We start from the raw sequence: 24,526 nt of genomic DNA on the forward strand, positions 1-24,526 counted from the left end.
AAGGTAGATGAGGATCCTGCTTTTGTGGAATATGTACTTTATGGGGGAGGGTGCCAAAGTAGGTCCTATAGACATATATGGTTGGGGTGATGGAGAGAGGAGAGTTATAGGACTACTTTATATTGGTTGAGTAGGAAACTGCTACAGAGGTCACAATAAGCTCAAGGAGAGGGTGTAGAGAAAAGAAAAGGGCCCAGGAGGCTAATAGGTGAAGCTGGCAAAGATGGCTGAGAAGGTGGGAAGAGAACAAGCAGAGAAGGGGAGTGACTGTGTAGCAGAGACTATCTACTTAGGTAGAATATTTATACTTGTCATCAAACAATCCCAACTGTTGATGAGTATTACAGGAAAAGAGTTTCAGAGGTTTTATACCAAAACCACAGGGGAAAGAATCGTATTTCATAGCTTTTGCTCCTTTTGTTAGTGAAATGATATCATTTGATCTTCTGAAGAGGATGTGACTGTTCATGCTATAAGAACCAATGCAGGGTTTCATGCAGAACTGGAGGACTTTGAAATGAACTTGAATTATTTACCTACATTCCCTAGCATGAAGTACATCTCACCGGGGACTGTTGGTATAGCTTGAAATGCTGCTAATTCAAGTGTTTAATGATCAGGTTAGTAATGGCTTTAAAAATCATATTGTGGTATCTCAATCCATATCAATTCTAATAAAGCCAACTCAAACGTTTCAAAAGTAAGCCCAGACTTATTTTTGATGCAGCAGAATGTCTGCAGGCCATAATGTGGTTCTACTAAAGATGACAGGTAGGAAGAAACAAATTTACACAGGAAATTTTGGAACAATGAGAGATGAGGCTAAGGAGTATTGATTTGAGATTTTTGTACAGTTTAGAGGTCAAATGGAAACCAGATGGCCAGGAGAATTGCTAAATATTTGCTTTACAATCTGATAGTAGTGAGGGAAATAATGTGTGTGCGGAGCCAACATCCCAGTCATCGTTAGCTTGAGTATACATCCTAAAGGATTTCTCACATTGATCCCAAAGGGAGCTTGTATGAGATTGTTCATGGCAGTTTTTAGAGAAGAGACTTCGAGGCAGCCTAAGAATAAAGGAATAGATACAGGAATGGATAACTAAAATGTGGTAGATGAATCCTATAGAGTATGATGTCACAGTTTAAAATAAATACATAAAGGTACATGTGGCAAAATGCACAGACGTTACAAATGCAGTATAGAGTGGAAAAAAGAAGCAGTGGAAACAAAGTTACAGCACAACATGATTTATATTTTAAAATAGTCTAATATCCCTACCTATTTTTTATAAGGAGACGTTCATATCAAAAGATCAAAATCAAATATATTAGTGTGGGTGCCGACAGGAAGGGAGGAAGATAGAAATGGGGATAGGAGATGGAGGGGAAGCACAGAATCACTAAAATCAAATGAAAAGAGAGGGCTTACGTTGATAATGTGATATGAAATGAAGAGTGCACATTTAAAAAAATAACCCAACAAAACACTTCCTTTATTTGCTTCTCCGGATTCCTCTCAGTAGTAAGCAAATACAAATCCTACCGAGCAAACTGAAAGAAAATAACACCCCATGTCTTCTTGGGGTAGCACAGTGAGATGTGGCTAGGGTGTTCTCCCACCAGTTCAAGCTCATGGGGCCCAAACAGCTGCTGAACTGGCTGGTGGGGCTCCGCGGCATCTGGTAAAAGAAGCAAGGAAAGAGCTCTGGAGGAGTAGGTGAGTGCTAACATTTGTTTAGTGACCCTCCATTTAGAAAGAGTAACTCATATCCACACATCGGTAGTCTTGAGTTGTGGCTATTATACGAAAAAAATGGGAGAATATCAAAACCATGCCACATGCAACAGAAAGGGAAGGAAAAAAATGTGCTCTAGCCATTTCCCCTCCCCATCAGCTCTCACAGTGCCTACAGATGTTTTCCTTCTGACTCTCATCTTTGCTTCCCTCTGTGACCCTTCCCCTCGCACTGATTTTGTTTTTAACTTTCCTTGACTCTCAGTCCTGGCCTCCTGACTTCCTTGTAACTAACACCACATCCCTGTCGGCCTGGCATCCACTTGAAGATTATTGCTTTGCACTGGCATCTGAGAACTTCCTCGGCCCGTGACCCTGACAGCCACCACTCACTGCTGTATATTTGGAAAAGGGAGGAAGGGCAGAGGCTCCTACACAGAAACATCTGTGTTGGTGCCCATTTTCTCAGATCTACTCGGAATATTTTTCTTCGTTCAATGCTGGCTATCAGGATGGTCTAATGTTGCCTTTTTTTTTTTTTTTTTAATGAAAACCACCTTTAGATCTAGGGAAAATCACATTCATATTTATAAAGTCTTCTTATGTGAGATGTGAATGTTTCTGCCCAAGGTCCCAAGAAGTCATAGCCCAAGGAGTAGACAAAAGCCCACATAGATCGGTACTTAAGGCAGTAAAGTTAATAGGGATCCTTTTATAATTTAGCACCCAACTTCCCTCCTTATATAACCAAGGGTGGAGTGGGGGGTGGATTTTCTTTGGATTGAATATGTTTCCTGTTCTGATCGTTGGCACCTGCTCCAAATTTGGACGAGAATGCCACGTGTGGGACCAGCATCTGGTGTCCCAAGCCAGATTGAGCTTAGAAGACTCCATATGTGATTAGAAAAGGGGAAATTTTCTGGCTGAGGTTTTCATTAGGCAAATGAAAGCTTTAGGGTTTCATTTCACTTCAAAGACAAGATCCTCCAAGCAGTACATCCTGTTGCGCTGCTAGTGATGATATTATATTAATAGCCACGAGGTACTGGAGCCGAAAAGTGGAATACAAGGCATCTACTTCCTCGCCAGAAAACGCGAGGAGCTGGGCAATGCCAGTGGTTTTCGTCAAATTGAAGAGATGATTAAAATATTCCTAAAGTCTTCAGAAAGCTTCCCCCAAAATAGATTTTTCCACTTTGGGGTAGAATAAGGCTTGCAAATATTTCAATAACCAAAACTATCTCAGCTGTTTCATAAACAAGAGCCAAACTCAACTCAGTTGTCGAAGGCAGCTACTCTCAACTAATTCTTTGACTTTTCATTTGCTCTTGACTGTAACTAACCGGTGCCATCTCTGTTCATTAAAGCAGATTGATATAACCGAGAACGTCACATTTATTGACATAACCGAGAAAGTAGGTACTGAGTCCTTACTCGGTGCCAGTTATGTGGTTAGATAAATTAGTATGTTTGTGATTTGCCATTTGTGTATTTTGCTCTCAGACTCTTGCTCTGACTTCCTGCTGGTGTGCTGTTTCACAGGAAAATGCATTTCCAAGTCTTCCATTGCCTCTGGCTTCCTTGTGGGTTTGGCCAGTGAGAGGCACCGCTACAAGGCTGCTGGTGTCCTTCCCTTGGCATTTCTGGAAGCATCTGAGCCTCCTCTGTTGTTCCAGGTTCCACAAGACGGCTTCTCCTCAGAGGATCAGATACTGCTGAGCAGCCCCCCCATCCCCCCGCTTCTTCTTTTGCCAAGTTACCCTCAACTGAAAGCGCCAGGAAAGCCACCGTGTCCCTTTGTTTTTCCAAGAATAAAGGTGGCTGTGGCTACATCCTTTGTCTAATCTCTAGGTTGCCTCACCATTCCTTTATTGGCTTCCTAGCTATCCCAGCACCTGTGTAGCCAGTTTCATGTTGTAATTTCTTTCTGTCTGAAATATCCTGAATGATGTCTGCTTTCCTGATTGGATAGTGGCTGACATAATAAAATATATACCATCTTGATTAATCCAAACTACAAAATTGTGAGGAAGGCATCATTACCCTACAGGATAATCACACAGGATACAACAGCTCTGTGAAATTAAAAGTGTGTGTGTCTCTATGCACACGTGCGTGCACATGTGTACAGATGCATGCGTGTAAGTATGTGTGTGCTCATGGTCACAAAGACAGGAAATAGGGGTTCTCGGATGTGAACTATGTACTCCAAGCACATGTTCTTTCAATGACACCACATTGGCACTCCTTCCTCCCTGGAATCTGCCATATTAAAGAATATTATTTTATCTAAATGTCCTTTCTAGCAGAAAATCCTGCCTAATGGAAGAAACCCCCAGTGAAAAGGGGTAAACAAACTACTGGTCATTCCTGTGTATCTAACGTTTTTCCTCTGTCCCCAAAGTAAAGGTTCCTTTACCCCTATTAAGGAGCAATTCATTCCTTGAGTCCTCAGCCCTGTCTATTTTGTTGTCCTTCAGAGCCTTAGCTCTTCTGTTGATCTCCCAAGCTCTACTGCAACTTCAATCTTTTGATTTCCCTGGGATCCTTCCCAACACACGCACACAAAACTCTGATCCTTAACAATAACACTGCCCCTCAATCCTCCATCTCACACTCTTACCTTTACATTCCCAGACTTCTCTGCCTTCTCACCTCCCATTTACTTCCCCATCCCAGGTCATCTGACTTCTGCCTCTCTTCACTCTACTTCTTTCATTCTGGACCTTATCGACCTCCTGATTGCCAAACACCCTAATTCCTGGATCTTAAAGGGTAACTTTGTTGCATTTGACACTGTTGTCTCACTGCCATGACGTTCATCACCACTCTCCCCATCTCTTACCATCATACTGTTTGCTCCTGTCTCCTAAGCTTCTGTGTCTTTACCTGCTTCTTAAATGCTGGCATTCATTAGGATTCCATCGCTAGCACACTACTGTTACTGGACATCCTCTCACTAAAATTCTCATCCATCCCTCAAGCTTCCAAATACCACTTATATGTTAAATTCCCAAATGTGTATTTGCAGCACAATCTTTCCAGATGTTTAGAATCATTATCATAAAGCCTGCTAACCATCTTTAAACACAACGTGTCCAGAACTGAACTCATCACTGTAACCTGCAGAATTGGCTTTCTCAAATATAATTTACATTTTACCATCTTCTGAGCATCTAAATCACTCATACCTGGAACCTGAAGAGTTTTCCATGGTTCTTCTCTCTCCCCCACTCAACAGCTTTGGCCACATTTGCCTCCTACATATTCTTCATCTGGTCCCTCTTCTCAGTCTCTACTACCACCACCGGAGTCTTACTCTAATCCTGCCCTTCTTTGGCCACTCCCCACTAGTGATTTCATTGATATGCAAAGTTCCTGCTTAACTCTGGAGCCTCAGCTGTATCACTAATGCCCTGCGCCTTCTATGTGTCCCAGCATCCTGAGCCTCCTTACGTTCCATGCATGTGCTACGCTTCCTCTCATGGAAGGGTCACTGCCCACACCATCTCTTTCTGGGCAGCACGTCATTTTCTCTTATTACCTTTACCCATTCTTTAAATTACACTTCCACTCTGATTTCTTCAAAAAATCCTTTGTCATTTTACCACCTAAATATTTTCACCTAGATTAGGCACACAAGAACCATGCATGCTCCTTTCCAACACTTTGTCAGCCTGTAGTTTACCTATGACTATTTCACCACCCATCTCCTCAACCACTCTGTAAGCTCCTTACTGGCGGGAACTCTGCATCAAATCCCTAGTACACATTATAGTGCTAATCCACAATCTGCAATCAGCAATTAGTTTATAACATAAATGAATGAATAAATTAGAAGCCACCAGAAACAGAACTTTTACACAGAAATCTGATGAAGTTTGAAGAAACTTAAAACATGAAAACTTCAGCAATTCCCTGTTTTCTCATGATTGCTTTGAAGATCTTCCTATATGATATATTTAAAAATTTAAGATTTTATATAGTTTCAGAAATATTAAGTCTGTGCCCTAATATGAAGATCATGTGTGTGCGTGTGCGTGTGCATGTGAGTGTGTATGTAATACAGCAAAGCATTGTGGCCCTCATTTTCTTGTATCATGCACTGCCTCTTTTCCTTCATACATAGTCTCTTCGGTCTTATTCAGAATATATCTTCCTGGGGTCCCTGGGGGGGCTCAGTCAGTTGGGCATCTGCCTTTGGCTTGGGTTGTGGTCCCCGGGTCCTGAGATTGAGTCCTACATCCAGCCCCTGCTCAACAGTAAGACACTTCCTCTACCCCCACCTTGTGCTCTTTCTCACTATCTCTCCCTCTCTCAAAAAAATAATTAAAAAAAAAAAGAATATATCTTCCTTTTTTCCCTCACTATTGGTGCCATAAACGCTTAAGATATGCTGAGAGGAAAGCAAGAATGTATTAACACAAATTTTTCAGAGTTAGGATAGATATTGAGACTTAGAAGTGGAAGTGGTTGTGTTTTTAACTTCTACATACGAAATTTCACATACTGAGATTCATGGATATATGCATAAATCGAAGGAGTAACCAGCCAATGTAAGAGGGAAGTTATATTTTTATTGGGATGGCTATTTCAAACTGGACATCTTTCATCACGTAATAATTTATTTTTGTAGAAAGCTAAAACCAGCGTAACATTCTAACATCAGCTGGTACCCAGCATTGTCAGGTTACTAATGCCAACTTAAAGGAGACTATGATTTGCCAAATTCATTGTTTTATATAAAACTTCACACATTTGCCAAAACAGAATGTGTTCAAATAGAGGGTGGGGAACAGAAAAAATAATTTCTAAAGAAAAAATGTTGGAACATGAGCAGAAAAGTTTCTGTCCCAAAACAAATCTGCCCACAAATCTGAAGCTTATAGTCAAAACCATAATCAAGAACTAAAATAGGACTAGGTTTGATCCTAGCCCTCTCACTGATATTTTTCATATTTGAATGACCTTCATTATGTATTAGTGATTGTTAATTCATTTTTCATTATAACTATATCTATCTTACTTCTGTCATACCAAGACCTGAAAAGTATGGTTATGAACAGGGCTTCCAATGCGTTGTGACTGAAGTAGAAAATATTTGGTCATGTAATTGCCTATCCTTCCCCAAAGAAAAACTATGAAAAAGGATCTAGTGAATGTTCGTACTTCTATTTTTTCCTTTTTCCTTTTGGCCTGTATTTGTTGCTCTTAAAAAAAGAGAAGCAGAAGAGAAAGGGTTTTCCATGATCTTATAGGATATACATTTGTGTAGTTATGTACATTTACATACACATTGCTGTACGCTTGTGGACACATGTATATGAGACGTGTTCTTAACTTGTTTTAATAATAAGATAACTTCTTATGAGATTTTCCTGTTGTTACATAAAAATAATGCTTTAAAACCAAGCTCAGGATGGAATAACAGTCCAAAAAAGGTCTGGGAGAGAAGGAAGTTATATTGTCAGGGCAGGAGCCAACACAGGAAAAAAGGTTTCTAGCCTCTCCCTCTCCTCCTGGGAGATGTAGATAAAGGAAGAGTAGCCTGTGATCTGGAGGGAAGGACACTGAGTCAGATTCCTTAGGTGATTAAAAGATATAAAGTACAAAAAAAAAAAGTAAGGTATTGGCTGGGAATCAAGATAGATTATAAAAGACTGCACATAGAAAAGGAGAGTCTGCTAGCAAAGATGTGGAACTTTTTCCCCCCTCTTCTCTTAAAAGGAGCCATAGAAAAACTGGGATAGAAATGCTTTTATCTAAAAAGAAAGAAATGAGTACATGTAATTTCTGGGTCATCAGAATAGCTCTGCGACCAATCCCAGCTCCACCCTCACAGAGAAAAATTGGGCTAATGACCTTGAATGTTTCTTTTTATCTGGTGAAGACTGACACAGCCTCAGCTGGAACAGAGAGCGACAGGGGAATCCCCCCACCAAGTGCAACTTCACCTTGGGAGTGGTCTGGAGTGTGCAGGGATCTGCTCTCCCTTTCAGTAGTTCTGTGCCTGAGGGACTGCAAGATGTTCTCACAGATTCTGAAGGAGCAGGAGGACGTCAGCCGGCCTGGCCAGAGCTGGTTGGCCTCGCCTATCATACAAATGAAGGAAACCCTCCCTCCCATTAGACTTCTCAGAGGCTCATCCAGCTGTTTTAGCATATCGGAAACATCTTTCCCAAATCCCAAAGGCCGAAGTTTAAAATAGGAATTCTGACCCCAAATTCCTTTCTGTTGTTGTCAAACTCAGCACTTTTAGGAAGGAGTCCAGAAAATCTCCTTGGTAGGCTGAATGCCATGTGTCCAAGAGGTTAAATGGGAAACAGAGTGTGGATTAGAGGGTTACTTTATAAACAAACACCAACCAGGACTGAACTCTGTGCTGATTTGGAGGTGACTTAAGTCCAGTCTCCTGCTCCTTCCCGCTCTTTCCTCTCTTGACCAAAGGCATTAAGTGCTGCTAAGAGAGTCCCCGCTGAGCGCCCCCTCCTCTTCTCTTCAAGATCCTGATGGGAAGGGACTGCCTTTTGTCACAGTTTGACTGACTGGTGAGTGACACTGAAATGCTCCATCTTGCTCAGCCTGAAGGACAGTGGCACTAATCCTAAAGGACAAAAAAAAAAAAAAGAGTTTTTTGTTTTGTTTTGTTTTTTTTTAAAAAAAGAAGAAGGAAACGGCTTGGGGAGAAAATGGCCAAAATCCCATTCAATGAGAGGACTGAAAGTATCTTCTGAATGGCAGCTAGTAAGAGGCCTATCAATCAACCCAAAAGTTTCCATACACCTGCGCACCATTTCCATCAGGGAGACTTTAGGGACCTTATTATGATGCAAAGTTGTGGCTCAAAACCAGGCATGTCAATAAAGCTCTTTCCTGCTCTGTAGAAGGCCAGGTCAATTGAGGGCGAGTGCCCTCACCAGAAGGCTTTCAGGAGCACCTTAGAGCTCAGAGCAGAACTTTTACTTTTCCTGCCTGTTGGCAGCAGGCTGCCTACTGCAGCCGGCTGCGGTCTCCGCTCTCCTCGCTCCCTGCCTTGGCGATCTGCCTGGTCTCCTGCTGTCCTCATCTGTAGGAACCGCACAGCTCAGCAAGAAACTGCTCTTAGTGTGCCCATCACAGCACTGGAAGAAAAAGAAAACGAGATACTTGCCCGAGAAGCAAAAGAAGCTCTTGTCGCAGTGCCAAATTCTCTCTCTTTAGGACTTCTGATTTGATATAAGGAAACCTCCCCAAACTAAAAGATTAGATGAAAAACACCATCTTAGAACTGTCTTTAAGCGGACAGTTCTGGTTTTTGTTTTTGTTTTGTTTTCCATAGAGGTGAAAAACCACGTAAGATCATGAGAGCAAGCCCTCTCAGTCAGTTGGCTGGGGACTGGTTTTCAGACAGCAGTCTGATATTAGTTCACTGTTTAGCCATTCAGAGAAGTTCTTTGTTATTATACACTAATGTCTTCCAGCCCAGATGAAAATGTCTAACCATGCAGTACGCTGTGTGATTGCTATTACTTATTCTGGAATTACTGTTTTTATTTGATAAGTATGTAACGGGATAAGATATATGAGGACAGCGGTCCTGATGTGTAAATAGGCAGATCCTTCTGGTAATTATATCTGTTTATCAGAGACCTGCTGTTTTATTGATGTTTATTCTTTGTAATAGGGTCAGTATATCTTGCTCTGTGTTCAGAAATGAGAGCATCCAAATGCCACTCACCTGTGACACCATTTTGGTGTGAATCAACTATTTACTGCTAGTTGAATTATCAAGCTTACCCACATTTAGAAAATACATGCTCTATAATACATAACATGAGTCTTAAGTATTAGAGAGTCTATTAAATGCTTGGTCACTTTCAGTAAGTGCCTTATTAATTGTATTTGTAATTATTGTTATGTATCAAGATACGCTCTTTGAGTGAGTGTTAATGGAGAGATGGGAGTTCTGATGAAATGTAGGTTCTTCACTTTTACACAAAGCAAATGCTGTGAGGATCACTTCTGGAACATACACTTGAAATGTCTTGTGTGTATATATAACAGTGAGATCTCATATTTTAACGGAACAGGTTTGTTTTCCTCCTCAGGGAAATAAAGAGGGATAGATGCTGCCCAGTTTACAGTAGATGCTAAATAAATATCTGTTGATCAGTTAAGTTGTTGACTAAACAAAGCAAGGAAAACTTGTAGATACATGGTAATTGTGGCTCAAATAATCTGTGGATTGAGTATTATGGTCACTCACACAATTTAAAATCCAGGTAGAGTAAAGTGATTTTTGTCTTTAGTAACTGTCTCCTTAAAACTTATTTTTCTTAGCTTTAATTTTTTTAGGGTTAAAAAAATAAAGCTTAATTTACCTTTGGGGAGTAGAAAGACTTTCATAATTTATGAGAACAGGATGGTTAATAGAGCCATAAGTTCTTAGTACATCTGAATCATGTCCTGGAGACGCTTCAGAAATACAGAAAATATTTTAGCCATGGTCTCCAGATTTTTCATTTCTAATTAATTGGGATCAGAAACAGAGACAACCAAAAAATACAAATGTTTTCCAAAGTTCACTTGAATTAAGAATTTTAATTGAGTTATGGTCTCTTATAATTATAACCCAAAGATTATTACAGTCATTTCTTCTGGACTCTGTTCTTAAGTATAAATGTGCAAAATAAAATGACAGTGATATAGTACCATTTTTACATGCCAGGATGTTTGGTTAAAAGATAAAGTCAGCATGGTGCAGTGGAGTCAAGAGACCTGCATTTTTGTTTCAGGTCTGTCCCAAGTAACTATGCCTCTTGAGCAAATAACTTAATCCTTCTTCGTCTGTAAAATTAAGCCAGATAGATCATCACCATTGACTCTTTTGTTCAATATGTTGAAGATGGTATGATGTCTCCCTTAATAATAACCCAAATATTTTTCATATGTTGAGAGCTTCCTACGTATCCCAACGTCTGTTAAGTGTTTTAGGAGTATTTTCTTGTTTAATCTATGATGAGTATGTTTTCCAGATAAAGCTGAGTCTTAGTGATGTGAAGTGACCTGCTCAAAATCTCACAGCTAATAAATGGTAGATGTGCAGTTTCAGCCCGTGTACTATCTGAGACTGAATGCTCTGTCATGTAGTGAAAGCATTTAAACTCAGGGATGTCACAGGCTGAGTTCCCTGGGAACCAGGATCCAAGATGAAGATGAACAAGTAGAAGATTTTAGAAGGCACTGCCTTGCGGAAAAGAAAAAAGGAAGCAGGATTGCACAGAGGGAGAAAGCCAACTACACAACTACAACACAGTCTCCACAATGTCTCAGCCAGTCCTTCCCGGAGTTTTGAGGACGTGATGACCATTCAGGGCTGTTCAGAATTCAAGTGAAAGGTTAGGGCCTTTATATCTCCTTACCAATTACCAATTGTTGGATACAAGATATCCTGGGAAAGAGTGGGACCTTGGTCCAGGCAGATCACTGTAGTGAGGCAATCCCTGTAAGAGGCTTTCCCTGGAGGGCTTTCAGCTGGCAGCCCTTCTAGAAGCTGACGGAGTAAGTTTTTACTCCTGAAAGGGAGCCACCCAAGATGGAGGACTATGCAAATAAAAGAAATCTGGGCTATTTCCATATGAAAGCAAAACAGAACGGGGAAGCAAAACAGCATAGTCAGAGATGCTTAAGTTTCAGGCTGGCCTGACATGGGGAAAAAAATTGAGGTTTGCCTGAAACTTTTCCTCCCACCTTTTTTTTTTTCCTTTCAATATCCATTGTAAAACAGTTTGCATAAACATGGTTCCAAATTTTGATGAGGAAGAGGTTAATGTTGCTGCTGCTAACCAAAGTGATGTCATCATGTCTATGGAGGGGCTGAGCTGATATATAGCAACACCTTCAGGACTGGAAGCCATTCCAGTAAGTGACATCAAGGAGGAAAAGTACTATATATTCCTTCCTTTGTTCATTTATTTATTCAGCATAACTTAGTGGAAATACAAGGAGTCTTAAGGTCAGAAATGGTTCAAATACCAGTTCTGCCATCAGGGTATAGGTTATTTCTCTGTGTGTATGTGTGCATGCTTCATATTAAGACTTACAGCTTCCTAATTTGTAAAATGTGGTTAAAATTAGTGGATTGGATGCATAATATTAATCATATAGAATAACTTACTATGAAAAAAAAATCAACCTCCTTGCAAGATTTCTGGCATATATTAGGTGCACAGTAAATGTTATTTCCATTTAAACTTTTCCTTCACATGTGAACATTCACTCATCTAGTCACCCTTTTATGTGCCAGACTCTGAGAATAACAAAATAAGATACAGTCCATGCTTCCTAGAGGATACATTCTGCAAAAGGAGAAACTGAATTGATATCTCCTGACAAATAGAGGTTTCAATCAAAGAGAGGGGATAGAGGCTCTCTAGGAAGAAGTAATATACTGTTATAACAGTCTGTCTTATTCTTATATTTTTGGAAATTTAGGTTCGCTTTTTAGTAGTAAGCACCTGATTTATTTTCTGTCAATTCTTGTTACTCATCTTACTCAACTTACTGGCATCACTTACCAAAGCTGATCACTCTTTCCTTCATGAGTGCTTCCTACTTGGCATCCAGAATGTTATTTTCTCTTGGTTCTCTTACTTCGCAGGATGTTCCCTCTCAATCTCTTTTGCTGGTTTTTTGTTGACTTCTTTACCACGTAACAGGGGGTCTGCAGGCTGTCTTCCCATTTCTTCACACGTCTACTGACACTCACTCCCTAAGTAATGATTTCTCTTCCCTAAGTGCCATCTATATGGTAAGAACCCCCATGTCAAGTGCACCTCCGGCCTTACTTATGACCCCAGAGTTGTCTATCACAAGAACCAGAGTCAGCCTTTAAGCAGATGAGCAGGATCCTATCAACATTCCACAAAGCTCTTCCAAGTCCCACCTGTACCCATGGCTTCTCATTGCATTTTCAGTAAAAGCCAAATTCCTTACAAGGTCCTGGGAAATGGTCTCCTTTTATGTCTCTGGCCTAATCTCAACCCACTGCCTCTTCACTCATACTACTAAAGCCATTCTTTCCACTCCGGTTCTTGTTGCTTCTAGAAAATGTCAGTCAAAAGAAAACCAAAACCAAAAACAAAACACCAAAAACACCTACAGGGAGACTGGCGAAAACAAGCAGAAACTAGATCTGGCAGCACCTCTGGATCTATTTCTCACTAAATCTAGCCACACAGACCTTCCAAAAATCACCTCTGCCTTTTTGCTTTTGTCTTCCAAATCTTATTAAATGCCTCTTTCAGACAAGCCGATAGAAAAGGGATTCTGGGAAATGTAGTTCCAATTTACCTGAGTGGGAAAATGACAAAGCCACCATAGTTTTGGGTTTTTATTTTTTTAAGGGTTTTCTTTTTTTTTTTTAATTTAATTTTATTTTATTTCAGTGTTCCAAAATTCCTTGTTTATGCACCACACCCAGTTCTCCATGCAATACGCGCCTGTCATAATACCCACCACCAGGCTTATCCCATGCCCCTCACCCCCCGACCCTCCCCAACCCCCCCCACCCCCCACCCCCCACCCCGGAAACCCTCAGTTTGTTTTTCAGAGTCCACAGTCTCTCATGGTTTGGTTCCCCCTCTGACATTGGGAAATGGCAAAGAGAAGTGAGTTGGGGGAAATTGGAAGGAGAGACAAACCACGGTTGTTAATATGCAAACCAATTGCTTTGTCTATTTTTCCACAGTTGCATTCCTATTTTCTATTACTGAAATTGAAGCAATAAAGCACAACAATTAATAGTAAACTCTTTAGTACCAGGCCAATCCATGTTTGAAATCCTAGCACTGGCATTTACTATCTACAAGAGATTTGGGAACTTAACCTTTCTTAGGTCCCAACTTCAAAGTAGGGTAGCAGTATAACTATTTCAAGTCTTGCTCTAAGGATTAAAAGATATAAGGTATATAAGTCACCTAGAACCTGATAAATATCCTGAAGTATTAGCTATTAGAATTCCTATTTAGTGAACGCCAGCCACATAATAATGAAAACTAAAGAAAATGCTAAAAAATTGGAAAGAGAATTATTGAGGAGGGGAAAGGACTAGGCACATAATTCATAAGATGAATAATGAGTCCCCAGCGACTAGTTTCACTATAATGACAAAGTTCCTGGTGCCAGGTTTCAAATGTTAATCCTCAGGAAATATCTAGAAATATTGCTAACAAAAGAGATAGCAAAAATGGCACGTGATGCACTGAAATATGACTAAACTTCCCCAGATGTTTCACATGCTTTTGTCCTTCTCCACTATTGTAAATATTCCTTCCAGTCATAACCATTAAATGAAGGTAACAGGACTCTGAGACTGTAAGAAAATCACTCCTCAGTAGAGTCTGAACTCTTCCAAGATGGCAGTGGCAATCAAATCCACTTGTGACTCTGGAGAGAAAGCACAGGTTTTACAGAAATGAGCAGGAGATTCTGGCTAATTGTTACCTAGGAGCCACACAAGTGTAACCCATGCATGTTTGTTTGGATGACATCGACTGAGGAGCAGAACAATGTCACAAAAACAGTGACACAATGGCATTGTTCAGGCTTAGCTCTCATCCATAGCATTGTGGAAACCCTAGCTCACACTCAACTTCTTTCTGACTAATCCAGGAATTCCCCAGGGAATGTGTCATGTTTACTGCTGGATGTAATCTTCCTGTCTAACCTATAACAGCCTTTTTCTCTCCCACTCCTGGCACCATAACGCTGAATCACCAGGTCATATAGCAGTTCTGGCCCTGTGCTACAGCAGTTATGGGAAGTCTCCAGTTCTTCTTTTCAGAACTGGAACCCAACACCAAGGAAAGGAAGCTGCTGTCCTCTTCCCCTCCCGCTGGTCTCATAAACCTTGTTTTTCCAGTAGTCACAGGAGTTGTAGTATGATTTGGCATAGCTTAGACCACTGTGGCTGTCTCCTATTGCTGCTGCTGCTGCTAATAATGGTTCAGGTCTGTGCCACTAACATCACCTCTTTGAAGGAAGAGGAAAGTCCTATTTCCAGGTTTGTGTTCCATTTTGCTCTGCTCTGTGTGGTACAAAGCATGTGTGCCACTTTATGCTCTCTGTGTCTTAAGTGGGATTTCACTGATGTGACTATGTAATCAACTGGAATAAATGTATTTTTCAACTGAATTTTTCAATGAGAACCCTGTAATTGAAAGAAGTATTTTGAAAAGTTTCTACTGGACCATCAGGGTGGAGACTGAGACCTCAGGGGCATATTCAAACACTGGAAGATGCAGAAGACCAGAAAGGGGTGAGAAAGAGAAAAAAAATGGAGCATGAAAAGGGGAGAAGAAAAAAGAGAGATTGAAAGAAAACTGTGCAGTATTAGATGACCTCTCTCAATAACCCCCAAATCTTCAATTCAGTTTGCTAATTCTAGTAAGATTTCCCAAAAGTTTGACTGATTGGATTTACTGAGAAAGTGGTAACATTATGTATTAAGGTTGACATAAGGTAAAATTGGTATCATTCCAGGAGCCAGAGAAATAAATTTCTAGAAATTTCTAGAAATAAGTTTCTAGAAATCTTAGAAAGTTTTAGGTTTACTCCAAATGATAAAATACGGATTCTTAAAATGCTATCCAGATCTCTAGAGCAGAAGAATTGTCACACATCAAAAGAATTAAGAGATATTTTTGTTACCTCTTCCTCTCCCCAAGACTGACAAAGCATCTGGAATGGTAAGTGAAGAAGGCTTTCAGTATGGAACACACCCTGCAGCACAGGAAATTTCCCTCCCTAACTCATCTCTCTTTATCCCTGGAACAATCTAATGCTTCCTGACTCTCCCTTCCTTTAAGCTGGGTCCTCACCATAATATGTAAACTCTTAATTGGGCTTTATTGTATGTAGAACATGGGCATGAAAACTGCTACTCTTTGGTCAGATTCCAAAATTGTATGTGATCCATTTGCTTCCAAATGTGGACCTACATGGAGAAAGAGGGAGCCTTCAAAAATTAAATAATCTGTAAACTCTGAAATAATTAAATTGCTTGGGATTTAACTCATATTTAATTATAATTTGTGACATGGATAGGAGAGTTAATATTATCTTCATTTTACAGATGAGAACATTGAAGTCCAGGGTTATTAACAATATAACATGATTTTATTTGTTCTGAATTCTAATAAGCTAGGTTAGTGGTGAGGTCAGAAGACTTGGGTTCTAATTCTGGCCATTCAGTTATTTGCTTTTGGATTTGAGAGAAATTACCTATCTTCCTAAATTAAAAATAATCATTATTATCAGAAATAATAGTATTTCCTTTTCTAATAATATTAAGCTATTGTGAGGATTATATGGGACTATGCATACCCCCCCAAAAAAAGCATTTCAGTTACATAAGTCTCCACAAGTGTAATATTTAATTTTTTTAGCTAACATCATTTTACAGAAACAAGTCTTACAGCCCCCAAGAACTGGTAGTATTAATACACTTACACGTACAATTGGCAAAGTATACACATTCTTGATCTCATTTAGATCCTTGTTATATTTGAACAACAGTAGGGGTTAGTTACATCAGTTTCTTAGATGAATTTGAGGATTTATCTACAGAATGTAGTCAATTGAACTGGTTCCTCCAAAGGATATTACTGTGTGAAGTACTCTATTAAAGAACTCCTTTTTGATCCACTTCCTTTGAAGACATTACAAAAGTACCAGATCTTAGCAGCTGTTAGACTTTATCAAGTCAATCCATGGCTTTTCATGCCAGGTATGTAAACACTATTAAACATTAACTGGATCTTTAAACTAACATGGCATCATATGACAACTTCATTGTCTCAATCTATTTTTCATAATAAGTGAATTATAAAACTTGACCAGAACAGGCCAGGCATTCACAATCCCTCTGTTTTCCTACAGTTCTAGGGAGATAAAGAGCAAAACTATTAAATGCTTGGTCACTCTCAATAAGTGCTCATATCAATTATATTCAGCAATGATTATTACCTGTCAAGATGAACCTTTAAAATATGAAGTTCTTATGCTCTCAATATACATGCACATATGGGTTAAAAAAAAGAAAAAAAAAGTTTCCTATACAAGAGCATACAGATTTTTAAATATCTATGGTTCATATATTTTAAACTATACACTTTTAAAATACCGGATTCTTGATTTGTCTTCAAATGAGGTTTCATGCTTTTTTAAAGGACAGTTGAATACTCCTCTTAAATATACTTAAAAACCTTCATGTTACTACAAACTCCACTTTCATAAAATGGCACTCATTAACCTCCCCTCAAATAAATTATAACTCTGAAATCCATAATTTTTGTGAATGTCACTATCTTTCGAATGTTCTACAAAATTTGAACTCATCTTTGATCAATCTTTCTTACTTCCCAATATCTAACTAAATACCTTTTTTGTTAGTTCCCTGTTCATTTGCTTCTTATGTTTATCTCTCTGCTTCTGTGGCTACTGTCACCACATCAAACCTCTGTGTATCACATCCCTACTGACATCACTGACATATTTGTTTTCAACAATACCAATAATGCCTATAAATGGGTAGCACATGGGTATAAATGTAGAAGTACCATGTCTTACACAGGGTTGTATACTCTGTGCCCAGCACTAATCTTGCTTTAAGTGTTCAATTATTGGGTGACTAGATAGCTTGCAAAAGTATGGGAGAGTCTATTTAGATAGTAGACACCTAAATATCAATAATGGATGTGATCAATAACTATTTTATTCTAACAACCCCTACTTTGGGTCTCTATCATCTCTTTCCTGGATTATGGGTTCCTTGTTTCTGCAGTCTATTGGCAAGATAACATCCAAAATGGTCATAAGTGATATGCATCTGTATTTGCTTGCTCTGTTAGCTGAAAGGGCCTAGAACAATGAGATCTCAACAGCAACAAGCACACCCAAGGACCAGATCTTGGTTTCTTTAATAAAAGGAACAAGGGCTTCTTAAAAGTGGCTCATTCTAGAGTTAGCATAGAGCACATGCAAGACGAGTCTGAACATCTTGTATAAGAAAATAAGATAGTACTCAAATATATGAACATATCTACTTACATATGATGAGGGTATTTCAAAGGGACACAGAAGTTAACTGAAAGAGTTCTCACTAAGAAAGCTGGAATGATCTAAGCAACAAAGTAAACAAATGTAGTATTGGACTGTAACCCCAAAATTAAACAAATAAATGAGAATAGACAAATCTCCCATGCAGAAGATTCCCAAATAATTTGTGTAGATAATATCCCCTTGAGGAGCATAACTCCCTATCCCTTAAGCATTGGTTGCAAATAGTGTCTTTCCTCCAAAGGAAAAAAGGAAGGAAAAAAAGAATAACTTTATTATGATGAAACCTGAAAACATTACTTTAAGTCAATTGATCACGGTCAACATCAACAGTGGCAAGTCATGTGAACATTATGTATCTTTGATAAGATAATATGAAAATGACATTTTACTTCTGTGGTCGTTCTCCAAAAATCCCATAAGTTCTGTCTAACCATGAGATGAACATCAGACAAATACAAAACCTAAAATTAAAAGACATTCTACATATAACGTGATCATTACTTTTCAAACTGTCAAGGTCATCAAAAATAAGGAAAGTCTGAGAAACATTCACAGTCTAGAGAAGCCTACAGAGATGTAATAATTAAACACAATCCTGGATGTGATATCCTGGATAGAATCCTAGAACAGAAAAAGAGCATTCAGTAAAAACCAAGGAAATGTGGGGGCGCCTGGGTGGCTCAGTGGGTTAAAGCCTCTGCCTGGGATCGAGCCCCGCATCGGGCTCTCTGCTCGGCAGGGAGCTTGCTTCCTCCTCTCTCTCTCTCTGCCTGCCTCTCTGCCTACTTGTGATTTCTGTCTTTCAAATAAATGAATAAAAAATCTTTAAAAAAAAAAAAAAAACCAAAGAAATGTGAAGTACGTGTAGACTTCTGATTCATTATTATCAAATGAAGTCTATAGTTGATTCACATTTCCTTGGTTTTTACTTAATGTCCTGTAATATATCCCTGCCTTCACTCAAAGGACTTTAGAAAGTCTAGACAATCATGAGTGACATACCAAGAACTACTCCCTGCTTGAAAGTTTAGTTGTCTTCAGAAATAAGTGATGTCTTCCTTAACCATTGGTTGCAGACTCACCCTTAGTTTCAAATGCTGTGCAAAATGTGACATAAACAATAAAATGAGATAAATGTCCTTTTCTTTCTGATGTAGTTTCTTTTCTAAACATGGTTGTGTCAGCAATAGAAAGGAACAACAAATGCTAGCTAGTTCCACTGAATTTTTGTAACATGTTAGAAATTCTGACTCAGCTTTTTAGAGTGCCTTCTCTAGTGCAAAAAAAAACCTGTACAATTCTGTAGACCACAGAATAGCAATAAGCAAAGTTGTGAAGAATTACTTTGTGTACATCATTTCAAGGTAGGTTCTAGAAAATTCCATGGGAATGTTTTCTTTGGAGGAGTAAGGTGGTGGAACGTTTTTCCCAGGCTAGAAGAAGCCTGTAAGGTATTGTCTTTTGCCACAAACAAAAGTTCTCTGTCAGTCTGTTTCCTAATCTATCATTCTCATCATTACTACTATCAATAAACAGTTACTGAACACTTCCTACCTTCTTGGCACTAAACAACAGAACTAGGCATAGTAGGCAAGTACAGGAGATTAAAAAGAGCCGTCTCTCCATCCAATGTCTTTTCACATAATTGAGAGTATAAGAAATCTAAATTTTAAAAATTAAGATAAGTGCTATAATCATTCAAAATAGTAGGGTTCAACAGGAGACTGTTAGAATATTCTTTTCAGACCTTTTCACTCTCTGTAAAATAGAGGAAATAACTACTTCATGAGGTTAAAATTAATGTGTGCAGACTGCTCCATAAAGGGCCTGGCTTATAGTTGGTACTATAAAATAATAATAGTCACAACTTCAAAGAGTTTTTGATGTTCTAGGTATCATCCTAAGCACTGTACATACATTTACTTCATTTAAAAATAACTATATGAGGTAAATGCTTTAAATATGAAAAACTAAGGCTCAAAAAGATTAAGTACCTTGCCAAAGATAGCCTGGAAGTGACGGCTGAGCATGAAAACCTAAGGAGTCTGGCGCTGGAGCCTATACTCAAACATATTGCTATGTTATGATACATGTTTGCAACAGTTTGATTAGAAGGAAGAGCTTCTTTAGTTTATTCTCTCTATTGTCTGTCATGCACATTATCAAAGGATTATACATTGTACAAAATGGATCTTTGATTATAATTCTCTTTGACATGGCAGAGTGCAGTAGAACATGGGCTCTAGAACCAGAAAGGCTCAGGATTAACTCCTGGATTTTCTATCTACTAGTTGAATGAGCTGGGCACAGAACATAAACTTTTTGAGGCTCATTTGAAAAGCAAATATAATATGTATTTCTCAGGGCCACTATAAGCATAAAGAAATAGTGCATGTCAAAGCACTATGAAAACTGTAAAGCAGAATACAAATGCTAGTTATTATTTCTCTGTCATCTTCAAGGTTCTCTACATCTGCCTTCAACTTCAGCTTATCTCTCAATATTCCCCTTGACAACCTGGACTTGTGACCAAAAATGCACTATTTTACTACTTAGCTGATTTTATTTGTGTCCTTGATTCCTTTGAAAGCAGAGAAGAGACTCTGCCACTAGGATGGCAAGTGTCCTTATGCACCCCACACATTTCTCAGGCATCTATGATCTGGTTATATAAACTTATCCAGCCTTTGTAGAGCTTCAGTTCTGACAGAAGACTTATACATCACCCAGAGGTTCATAAAAACCTCAGAAACAGGGGCGCCTGGGTGGCTCAGTGGGTTGAGCCTCTGCCTTCGGCTCAGGTCATGATCTCAGGGTTCTGGGATCAAGCCCCGCATCGGGCTCCCTGCATAGCAGAGAGCCTGCATTCTCCTCTCTCTCTGCCTGCCTCTCTGCCTACTTGTGATCTCTCTGTCAAATAAATTTGACATAATTGAAATTGAAATTTCAATTTGAAATTGAAATTGAAATAAATCTTTAAAAAAAAAAAAAAGAACCTCAGAAACATTTGACATACACTATTTAAGGGCAAATATCAAGCCAAGAATCAAGGATGAACAATGAGAGAAACAAAGCCAATCAATTGGCCAACCAAGAAATAAATAAAACCAAAACCCTTAGGAATAATGAAAAGAATACTCCACATTAAAAAAAACAATCCAGATAGGCTTATATAATTAAGAATTGCTGATACATAATTGAAACTCAAACTATGTTCTCAGTAAAATAAAAACAAAGATTCTCTGAAATTAAAAAAAGTAATTATAAGATAACACACTGAAATGAAACAGACATGAGCTGAATTAAAGAACTGATATAAGAAAACTAACAATTCTGTGATGATCTTAAATACAGCACATTACAAGTAACAGGTGCAGCTCTGACACTGCTGAAGAGCAAAATCAGTCTGATCTTTCTGTAGGGCAATTTGCCATGTAGATCAACACACTTGAAACTGTGAGTCTCCTTTCACCCATTGATTCCATTTCTGGTTTCTTTTTTTAAAAAATGATTTTATTTATTTACTTGACAGAGAGAAAGAGAAAGCACCCAAGAAGGAGGGAGGCAGGCAGAGGAGGAGGGAGAAGTAGGCTCCCCACTGAGCACAGAGCCCAACATGGGGCTTGATCCCAGGACTCTGGGATCATGACCTGAGCCAAAAGCAGGTGCTTAATTGACTGAACCACCTAGGCACCCCCATTTCTGATCTTTTATCCTAATAAAATACTCTTCAGAGAAGTATAAAATTATTGCATAATAAGAATGTATATTTAAAATGCTAGGCTTTTCTTTTTCCTTTTTTTTTTTGTAAAAATGGACTGAAAGTTAATACTCTGTAACCTAATTTTTTTTCTGTAGCCTATTTTAAATTTGTTTTTATGTTGCAAAAATTAGGAAAAGTTATGAATAAATGTGTTAGGTAGTCGTGCTTATATACATTCTAAATGAGCATAAAGAAAAGGTGTGGGGGCACCTGGGTGGCTCACTTGGTTTAGTGTCTGACTCTTGATTTCAGTTCAGGTCATGATCTCAGAGTTATGACGTCGAGCCCTCCATCAGGCTCCACACCAAGTGCAGAGCCTGTTTAAAGTTCTGTCTCTCCCTCTGCCCCTTTTCTCTTTATTTATCTCAAATAAATAAATAAATCTTTAAAAAAAAAAAAGAGTGTGGAAGGTATATACCAAATATTGATCATAAGACACTTGGAGCACATAGGAGAGAGAATTTGGTGGGAGAAAAGGGAGAAGAAGGAGGAAGGAAAAAAAAATTGGCTACTTCTTAGTACATCTCTAGGTTGCCAGGCATGTTGCAAAAAGGGTATATTGCTTTTATAGTTTAAAAGAAAAAAAATCAATGAAATATTAAGGAGTGCACTTGTATTGAGCATCATTAATGTAAATGAATGTTACGTGTTGTATGTAAGTGTTGATTCACTAAACTGTACACCTGAAACTAATATTATAATCTCTGTTCACTAACTAGAATTTAAATAAATAAAAACTTTTAAAAATAAAAGGAAAAAAATCCATGAATTTTTTTTAAAGGTTTTATTTATTTATTTGACACACAGAGAGAGATCACAAGTAGGCAGAGAGGCAGGCAAAGAGAGAGAGGAGGAAGCAGGCTCCCTGCTGAGCAGAAAGCCCGATGCGGGGCTCGATTCCAGGACCCTGAGATCATGACCTGAGCCGAAGGCAGCGGCTTAACCCACTGAGCCACCCAGGCGCACTCCATGAAATATTTTTTAAACTTATTTAAGAGAAGAAAAATTGGGAAACTATCTGTAATAGATAAGATAACATAAGAACTCCCAAATCTTAGTGAATTACAACAGAAGTTATTGCTTCCTCAGGTTCACTGAGGATGTTTGGTAGACACCTTCAATGGGGTAAGACAGACCCCGTTATTTCCATCATGTGTCATGTCATACCTTATATCTTGGGAGTCCTTTGCTCTCTATAGCAGAGGATAAGGAAAGACAAAGAGGAGAGGAGGGAAGGGGAAGGAGTCCATTAAAGATGAGTTCTGTAAGTGGTACATATAATTTCTGTCCACTTCTACTTTAACAGAAACCAGTCACATGGTCCTACCAAAATTCAGAGGAATGCTGAGAATTGGAGTCCCAGGCTGATCAGCCATTTCTCAGCAACATCTCAACATCATGGGAAGGGAGTTCAGCCTTTGTAGACAGCTTCTCTGCCCCTCTATTTAAATGTCTCAAAACATACTACTAGCTAAAAATATATAATAAATATATTAATATTAGGTAACAGAAAACCATGTAGTGAAATGATATTTATTACACCAACAAATTTTAAGGGGTTTTAAAATAATATTACAATCACATTTTTTAAAAAATAGAGAAAAAGACTGTCTGAAATATATATATATATACATTTATATATGTATGTATGTATGTATATATCTTCCTTCATGATTTTTCCCTATGGAAATCTTTCTAAAAGTAGAATTTATGGGTGAAAAAAATATTTTTTAAGTATTGTGCTATTTTGTCTCCTTCTTATTATAAACATAATTCTTCGCATTGGAAACATTTGAAAAATACATCATAGCATGATAAAGAAGAAAAATTACCCATACACCCACCCAGAGGATACACACCAAAATGTTAACGGTTATTAACTCTGAGTGTAGATATGATGAGTGATTTTTATTTTCTTCCATGGGCTTTTTAGTATATTCTAACATTTCTGCAGTGTGCTTGTATCATTTTTATTGTCAGGAAAATTGAATACTACCAAAAAAATTCCATCTGCTCTTTCAGTAATTTTTTAGAAGTTACCTTCTCCAGGAAATGTGACCTGAACAATCCAGTTGAAATTAAGAGCTCTTTTCTTATATTGCAGCTAAATAAAAAGCTGTGAGATACAGATAGCAAGTTAATTCCACTTTGGCATGGTGCTCCTTGGTGACCACACTGCACTAGGATCCAGCTTGTGGACAAGAGCCTGACTGGAACCAAGACACCCAGCACTTCTTCCTAAGGGACTATTAAACCTTAAGAAAATTATTTAAACTCTTTGTGCGTCAGTTTCTTCATCTGTAAAATGACGATTAGAATAGTATCAACCTCATCACATTATAGGCAGAATTAAATGAATTAATACATACAAAGCCTCTAGAAAAATAGAGGCAGGGGATGACTCAGTACTAGACATTAGATATCATTATTGTCATTACTATTATATTAAATACTTATAAAAATTTTTATCAAATCCTATTGTGTAGTTCTAATTCTCATATATATTTTTTTTAACTTTTACTTTATTATATGTTCCTGGGGTGCCTGGGTGGCTCAGTGAGTTGAGCGACAGACTCTTGATTTTGGCTCAGGTCATGATTTCAGGGTCCTGGGATGGAGCTCCATGTTGGGCTCAGCAGGGAGTCTGCTTCTCTCCTTTTCTGCCTGCCCCTCCTCCTGCTTGTGCGCATGCACATGTGTATGCGTGTGCACACACACACTCTCTCTCTTGCCCTCTCTCTAATAAATAAGTACATTTTTTAAAAGATTTTATTTATTTATTTGACAGACAGAGATCACAAGTAGGTAGAGAGGCAGGCAGAGAGAGAGGAGGAAGCAGGCTTCCTGCAGAGCAGAGAGCCCTATGCAGGGCTCAATCCCAGAACCCTGGGATCATGACCTGAGTCAAAGGCAGAGGCCTTAAC

The sequence above is a fragment of the Meles meles genome, chromosome 1, assembly GCF_922984935.1.
Source record: "Meles meles chromosome 1, mMelMel3.1 paternal haplotype, whole genome shotgun sequence".
Lineage (NCBI taxonomy): Eukaryota > Metazoa > Chordata > Mammalia > Carnivora > Mustelidae > Meles > Meles meles.